The 8808-nt window shown below is 49.5% G+C and overlaps 1 pseudogene; it reads left to right on the forward strand.

Moving 5' to 3' along the window:
- The first annotated feature begins 862 nt into the window (after nt 1–862).
- LOC144129466 (uncharacterized) lies at nt 863–7490 on the forward strand (annotated as a pseudogene).
- Nucleotides 7491–8808: the final 1318 nt, after the last annotated feature.

An 8808-nucleotide genomic window follows, 5' to 3' on the forward strand; every position in this document is an offset into this window, starting at 1 on the left:
ATATGTAACGAAATAAAAAAAACAAACATGTTTTCAGTAAAAGTTCTGAATAAAGAAATCTAAATATAACAATTTTAGGTCGTTCAAAAGAGAGAAATGGGGAATAAAAACACAATTCCAAACTGCCTATCTGCTGTAGTTGCTAAAAAGAAAAACGAGTCTTGAGCATGCTTTAAATTACACACTCTGTAAAGAAGAAGATTTCAATTCGCCAAGCCGAATTGCCATACTTGAGGGCGGGAGCCTGCCCGACCTGGCTAACTGCAGACTGTTTCCACCGCTTCTCCGTTTATCCCAGCGTCGCCAAACGTCCTGTTAGATTCGGTGGAGGTGTGGTTTGGCATCCTGATTCCAGAGCTGGGAATCTCGGCCGGTAGCGAGAAGCGAGCCAAAGCATTGGCGTCCTGATGCTTGCGGCCGTACCGGTAGACGGCTCGGATGTCATATTGTAGGGCCAATGGGGACAAGCGATCGGACGGGTCCCTCAAAGATGAAAGTCAACAAAGGCCATGGTAGCCCGTGAGCACGCCAAAAGACAGCCCAATAATGTAAGAGCGAAACTTGACCTGTGCCCAACCAATGGCCGAACACTCTTTTTCCGTCGCAGAGTAGTTGGATTTGGCCTTCGTGAGGATGCGGCTTGCTACATCCGATTGACGGCACCCCAGGTTAAGGCAACAGTTATCGCCGCTCTCCTCCTCACACTCCTTCTCTGTTTCGCACAAAGCCTATATTAGCACGATTCAAAGCAATGAGCGTTGTCTTGGCCCAGCCACCGCTGTGTATGGTGCGGATTCTTCAGTGGTGACGAGGATGGGACAACAACGGGCCGCCCTCTTAGTACGCCGCAGCCTTCGCCACGATGGGAGGATATGCCAGCCCGCCGCAGTTTGACGAGACGAGGGGCAAGTAGTCAGCTTACCAAGTTCGACTGGAGGCCTTCTTTGAAGGTAATGGCGTCACGGACGACAAGAAGAAGCGGGCACTGTCGGCTGCAGCGCTGACGACCCACACCGTGTATTTAATTAGTTGTCGATGCGCACCAGACAAGGTTAACGAACTTTCTTAGGCCCAAGTGGTAGCTTTTTTTGCAGCAGCGCTTTTCGTCGCAACTAAACGAAATAGCACAGTCGTACGAGTTCTAAACACGCGATCACCTGCCAGGCGAGCCTGTCAAAGATTTCACAGTTGCTATTCGTCAAATAGCGGACACACGCAATTTTGGAGCAACGTTGGATCGAATGCTGCGAGATCGCATCGTTTGTGGGCTGCAAAGCGCAGATGTGCGTCGACAGTTGCTTGCGAAGCCGAAGCTCACGAGGAGTGAAGCAGACGAAATCGTCCTAGCAGCCGAAATGGCAGAATCGAGCGCACAGCAGTAAGGAACCACGCTGCTGAAGGAAGCCAGTAAAAAAATATTAGCACGCGTGGGACGAAGCAACTTAACTCGATTACTGGAGCTAGAGCTAGCTAAGGTGCGAGTAAAGCTAAAAGGGAAAAGACGCAAACAAGAGAGTTGGAAGGATGAGGAGGTCAAGAGGGCGATAGAGAAACGTCAGGAAGCGTCCAGGGAACACAGATATTCTAAGAAGAGAGGGGAACCAGAAGATGTAGTAGACAGAAAGTGGGATATCTTCATAAAGTCTAGAAGGGAGCATCCTATTTTATTAATGAGAACATTAGAAGAAAGGGCGCCCAATGAATTTCAAAAGTAAATAAAATGGATAGAAAAGCAGCTACAAAATTCCGGAAGCATCTAAATGCAAACAGTAATAAGACTAGGCTAGAACAAAGGTTTATTTTTACAGATCAGGGTATTCGACTAGAAGGGCATGAAGCGATAAAACACATAGGAACAGGGATGACAGAAAAATATACAAAAATAAATGTTGCACATAATTTATCGAAGGAGGATAGATCGGTTACTGCAATATCTTCACTTGAACAAAGCGAGTGGGAAAGGGCAGAAATGAAGGTTCCTAGTGGCACGTCAACAGGACCAGATGGTATTCTGATTACGTTAATAAAGAAGATAGGACCAAATTCCGAGCAACATTAATACAGGTAGTGAATAAAATGATAGTGGATGGGAAAGTCCGCGATAAATGACGATTAAGTAGAATGAACATATTATATAAGAGAAAGGAGGACAAAACTGACGTAACTACCGTCCCATAACAGTGACATCAGTGGTTTACAGGGTGGTGATGCAGATTATAATGGACAGATTGCAGGCTTGGGTGGAGAACGAGGGGGTTCTAGGGGAGCTGCAAAATGGGTTCCGGAAACAAAGGAGGTAGGAGGACAATCTGTGTTCATTGACGCAGTGTATAGAGATTGCTGAAAAGGAACACAGGCCCCTATGGCTAGCATTTATGGATATTAAGAGAGCCTACGACAACGTTAATCAAGAGTATCTGTGGGACATACTGGGCACATTGGATGTGTAAGAGGGAGTGATTAAGCTTTTAAAATATATATATATATAAAGGTACCAGAGTGCTTATAAAATGGGAGAAAAATGTATCAGAGCCTGCAGAGATACAGCGGGGGCTTAGGCAAGGATGTCCTCTGTCTCCTTTGTTGTTCATGTTGTATCTGCAAGGGTTGGAGGCCAAGCTAGAGAGGAGCGGACTAGGCTTCAACCTTTCTTTTTTCAAGCAAGAAGAATTGATTAAAAAGTCATTATCGGGACTAATATACGCCGAATGTATAGTACTAATGGCTGACAACAAGGAAGATTTAAAGAAGCTGATAGACATATGTGGTACCGAGGGAGATAGATTATGTTTCAAGTTTAGTAAGAAAAAATCTGCAGTCATGATATTTAACAAAGAGGTCGGCGAGCATAGAATACAGGAGTTCACGCTAGAAGTAGTGGATGAGTACAAGTATCTTGGGGTGTGGATAAAAGACGGTGCTGAGTATATCTGACAGAGCATGAAAAATATGTAATGAATAAAGCTAGTAGCAATGCAGCTGTCATGAAAAAATAGAGCACTGTGGAATTACAATAGGTATGAAGTGGTAGAAGGGGTCTGGAAATGGGTGATGGTTCCTAGCCTGACTTTCGGTATTGCTGTCCAGTGCATGAGACCAGATGTTCAAGCAAGGTTAGAAATCAAACAACGCGGTGTAGGGAGAGGCTTGCTTTGGGAGCACATGGTAATACAACAAATCAGGGGGTACAGGGTGATATGGGATGGGAGTCGTTCGACAGCAGAGAAGCTAGCAGTAAGATAGCATTTGAGGAGCGATTGAGAAAAAGGGGGGGTAATCAGTTGGCTAGGAAAGTTTTCAGAATCCTGTATTTAAGGAATGGTGATACGAAATAGAGAAAGCGAACTAGAAAATTGACAAGCTAATATCTGAACAGCAGTACGGGGGCAAATCAGCAATTATCGGTTAAGAAAAAGGTTAAAGAAACAGAAAGAGGTCCGTTGAAAACAGGGATGCTGATGAAATCAGCACTGGGAACATAGAATATTTTTAATCAGGAAATTGCCAAAGAAAATGTCTATGATAATTGTAGGGGAAGCTCTTTGTTGTTCGAGGCCAGGACGGGACTCTTGCGGACTAAGATATATAGAGTCAGGTACCACGAGATATACACGTTGTGCGTTGCGTGCGGAGAGTAGGAGGAAACAGCTGAACACTTGATACTTTTCTGTAAAGGGCTTCACTCTACAGTGCAAATCACCGGAGCTGATTTATCCAAGGCATTGGGGTATAAGGACCGTGAAGGTAAATTTTAAGCGGGTAGAAATAACCAAGCGAAGGTTATCTGACTGGTGGCTAAAATCTAGAGAAGAGTAAAATTTCATAAGTCATGGCTAGGTGGCTTGAGCCACCGCCCGATTTAAAGGGTTCAGCCGTATCCATCCATCCATCCATCCATCCATCCATCCATCCATCCATCCATCCATCCATCCATCCATCCATCCATCCATCCATCCATCCATCCATCCATCCATCCATCCATCCATCCATCCATCCATCCATCCATCCATCCATCCATCCATCCATCATCCCTCCGACCGTCCGTCCGTCCGTCCGTCCGTCCGTCCGTCCGTCCGTCCGTCCATCCATCCATCCATCCATCCATCCATCCATCCATCCATCCATCCATCCATCCATCCATCCATCCATCCATCCATCCATCCATCTATCCGTCCGTCCGTCCGTCCGTCCGTCCGTCCGTCCATCCATCCATCCATCCAGATTGATAACGAGTGTCAGGCCGTTCCCATTCTACATTATCAGGGGGGTTGAGCGGACTGCCACGGCCCAGAAAAATTTATTTTTCTGTCGCTTTTCTTTTTTTAGCGCAACCTTGCTCCCGCAGGCAACTGGTTAAGAATGGTATAGTTTTTTTTGCTTGTTTGACAGTTATTTTTGCCAGCATCCTCAGACGTGCTGCGCTCTGTAACTGCTTGAACAGCTCTGCATCCAAGAGCTGCCATGGCCTCCGAAGGGAGCAGATTTGAACGTAATTGAAAATATAAGAAGGTTACTGAAAAAGCGACTAGCTAAAAGGCAGCTCCAGGAGTCATCGCCAGATATCCTTTGGGCTGTGGTTCAAAAGGATTGAAGCAGGCTCCAGGCTCTTCCTGACCTTGCCAGCAGCCTGACTGACTCCTTCCCTGAGCGCCTTCAAAGCTTTGTGAGGGTCGGTGGGGCCTGTGCGTGCTATTAGTGCAACGACGTGTTTGCTCTCGCATCACGACAGCGAGCTGGCTATCTTTCTTACTTCTTTTCCTGAATTGATGGGATAGTGCTCCTGTTAATATAGTTACTACACTTTCCCAACAAAGTGACTTGTGTGAATTAGTTGCACCGGGAAAATAAACTCTATCTGTTTTCGAGCTTGTGTAATACTGGTTAAAAGCAGCGCTATCTTCTATTGTTCCCGCGAGTTCCTTTTGACAAACCATCACGGACATAAAAAACAGTAATAAAAACAAGCCATCTTTGCTTATGATAACCGAGCCAGAATAAATGCCGCATGCACAGTCACGTAGGGTCGGCTCGGGCGATGGCACGCTTGATGAAGCTTACTTCCTGCCGTCTCCCCCCTTGCTGCAAACATGGAAACGACCCGATAGGCAGGTCTGCAAACCGCAGCGCGGCGTGGTGCGATATGCAAATTCTGATTGTCAGTGGTTAGTGCTAATATTTTTTTACTCCCGACGTACATGCGATGGGAGGACAGTCTTATCGCCCAAGAAACTGGCCACGGATTACATCGTGTAGCCGCTGCGGAGCGAAAGGGTACGAATCAGAGGATTGCCGGTTACGTTCGGCAACGTGCTTCAAGTGCCAACAACGGGGCCATATCGCCCGAGCTTGTTTCCGTCGAGAGAGAGATTTCATTGAAGGGCCACCAGGGCTGTCGCGTCAGGTAAATACCCTATCGTCTCGGGAGGAGAGCACATCTTTGGGCACGGACGGTATATTTGCGTTGGAAGCAGCGGACAGTCATGTAAGCCACGTCGGCATCACGGAACCCATTGTACGCACATTGATTGAATTGGGGGGGGGGGGGGGGGCGTTCCAGTGGACATGCAGATCGATACAGGGTCACCAATGTCAGTCATCACATGGCCCTCCTATGAGCAAAACAAAACAGTGTGGCCCAAGCTGCGTGATTCGCCATTGAAACTCACTTGCTTCTTGGGAAGGCTTCCCGTTCGGGGATAGCTCAAGCTTAAAGTTTCGTGCGGAAACCGGTCGACGGACTAATCCCTGACAGTCCTCGGTTGCTCCGGCCTCAACCTGTGCGGACGCGACCTGATCCAGGCGTTTAACATGCTGGAAGCGCCAGTAATGAACGTGAACACGACCGGTGAGCGCAGGCCTTTCGTCGGGACGGACGATGTTAACGTACGCCGTTTGGCGACAGAATTCGCTGACGTGTTCGCCCGAGGCCTAGGTCTCATCAGGGGTCCGCCGGTACACTTTGAGATGCAGGACAACGTGGTACCGAAATTCTGGAAAGCGCGCGAAGTTCCATACGACTTTCCTCAGAGGGTAGACGCTGAACTTGAGCACCTTTGAGCACCTTTTGGCCGCGGGAATTACTGTCCCTGAGCCTCATTCTAAGTGGGCCGCACCAGTGGTGCCGGCAGTAAAGCGTAACGGTCTCATTCGCCTCTGCGGTGATTTTAAACTCATGGTAAACAAACCTTGTCACACTGAGCAATATTCTTTGCCCCGGGTAAACGATATCCTGGCAACGTTGAACGGTGGTCACGTTTTCCTTACGATAGATTTGCGGGAGGCTTACAATCAGCTACCGTTAGACGAGGAAGTCATGCAACTTACGATCATAAACACGCATAAGGGACTGTTTAGCTTCACTCGCCTGCCATTTGGAGTGGCTTCCGCGCCGGAAGTGTTCCAACGCCGCACGGAGACCGTCTTGCTAGGACTTCCTTTGGGTTCAGGTCTACTTAGACGACGTCAGTATCGCAGAGAAACAATTACCGCGCCACACTGCATTAAGTATTGCTGCAGTTTCGGGAAAACGGCGTGCGCTTGAATGAGGACAAGTGCAAGTTCCGTCGAACACAGGTGAATTTCCTGGGACATCGAATTAGTGCTGAGGGACGGCAACCGAAGTCGGAAAACGTGGAGGCCATTCTTCTGATGCAGGCGCCGCGGAAACTCTCAGAATTAAGGTCGTATCTGGGCATGGTAACATATCACCACAAGTTTCTTCTCAATGCTTCTACAGCCGTGGCCCCACTGTATCAACTGCTCCGCAAGCAAGCTATAGGTGGGAGTGGGGCCCCCGTCAACAACGGGCGTTAAGCAATGTGAAGGACTTCCTCAAGTCCGCTGATTTCCAGGCTAATTTTGACCCGCTCAAGCTCCTTGTCCTGGAATTCGATGCCTCCCCGCATGAGATCGGTGCAGTGCTTTCTCACGATGTCGAGGACTGGGTGCGCCAGCCCATACGCGTTCGTTCTCGGGTACTGACCGAAGCCGAGCGAAATTATTCACAGCTGGAGTGCGAAGCTCTGGCTCTAGATTTTGGGGTCTCGAAATTCCGACAGAACCTACTCGGTAAGCCAATCACACTGTTGACAGACCATAAGCCTCTTATGGGACTTTTTCATCCAGATTGGGCTGCACCAGTAATGGCCGCCGCCGGAATCCAGCGATGGGCCCTGCGGCTGAGTGCATATGACTACGTCACCAAACACCAGCCGGGAAAGGACAACGTTCCAGTAGACGCCCTTAGCCGACTTCCTACTTCCGCAACGTCTCAGCGAGAGACACTGGAAGAAACCGGGGATGGCGAGTATGTGTTGCTGACGGAAAACCTCAAGGACGGTGTTTATGTCCGCGAAGCAACTGGTCGCTCTCACCTCGCACGATGGCGACTTAGCAAAGGTGCAAAAATGGCTGCGGGAAGGATGGCTAAGAAACTTGGGGGCTCAAGGACCTGCATTTGCGACCATACATCAACTGGAAGGCTGAGATAACGTGGAGTCATGGGCTTCTATACCTGGGCCAACGCGTAATCATGCCTAACCGCGCAAGAGCGGGAATATTACACCTGCTGCATTATTCCCATCAAGGTATTTGCTCAGTGAAGCGGCTAGGCCGCTCCCTGCTGTGATATCCCGGGATTGATAACGAGATTGAGAACACGGCTAAGTCGTGTCACAGTTGCGTACAAGCCGCGCCTATGCCCCCCAAGCAATCGCCGGTCGCATGGCCAGAAACGGGCGAGCGTTGGTCCAGGCTAGGCTGCATATTGACTTTGCGGAGCCGATAGATGGACACATGCTACTGATCGTTGTGGATTCACATAGTAAATAGATCGAAGCAGTACCCCTGAAAAGCTCCACAACCGACGCCACCATAGAAGCCCTGCGCACCTTCTTCGGCACGTTCGGATTGTCCCGGACGCTGGTTTCTGATAATGGCCCGCAATTTACAAGTGCCTAATTTCGAGAGTTTATGAAGCTGAATAATATAACACATCTCCGGACAACACCGTATCATCCGCAGTCCAACGGGCTTGCGGAACGCGCCGTGCGAACTGTAAAACAGTGTTTAAAGAATAACGTCCATGAGTTTTCGAAAACACACTTGGCAAGGAAGTTCGCCATAGGTACCGAAGGACGCCGCAGGCCGGGGGCTGTACCCCAGAAAAACTCCTTATGGGCTATGAGCTCCGTTCTAGACTGGACAACGCAGTGGAACCACTAGGGCCTCTCGCTCCGCAGTCTCCAGTTGACCGCCACGTTCCTGGTGTGTTGCGGCCGTGGGAACCTTTCGTGGTAAACAACTTCGGGCGAGGCGAGCCATGGATCCCGGCCCGAATAACCGGCCGCCGCGGTGGCTGAGTGGTTATGGCGCTCGACTGCTATCCCGAAAGACGCGGGTTCGATGCCGGCCGCGGCGGTCGAATTTCGATTGAGGCGAAATTCGAGAGGCCCCTGTACTGTGCGATGTCAGTGCACGTTAAAGAACCCAAGGTGGTCGAAATTGCCGGAGTCCTTCACTACGGCGTTCCTCATAGCCTGAGTCACTTTGGGACGTTAAACCCTCATAAAGCAAACCAAACCCAGCCCGAATCACGTCATCCGACGGCACTCGCGTGGTGAACGCCGATAGCCCAGAGGGGGAGAACATTAGTCGACACATCGACCAGATCAAGCCACGTGTGGGGGAGCACGTCCGGGACGATGGAGCCGTGAGAGCGCCAGGATGGAACCGCGAACCCCCATGTAGTTGGGACACCGGGACAGGGGCCAGGAATACCCGATTCTGCCCCAAGCACCCCGACTCCAG

The sequence above is a fragment of the Amblyomma americanum genome, chromosome 4 (assembly GCF_052857255.1).
Source record: "Amblyomma americanum isolate KBUSLIRL-KWMA chromosome 4, ASM5285725v1, whole genome shotgun sequence".
Lineage (NCBI taxonomy): Eukaryota > Metazoa > Arthropoda > Arachnida > Ixodida > Ixodidae > Amblyomma > Amblyomma americanum.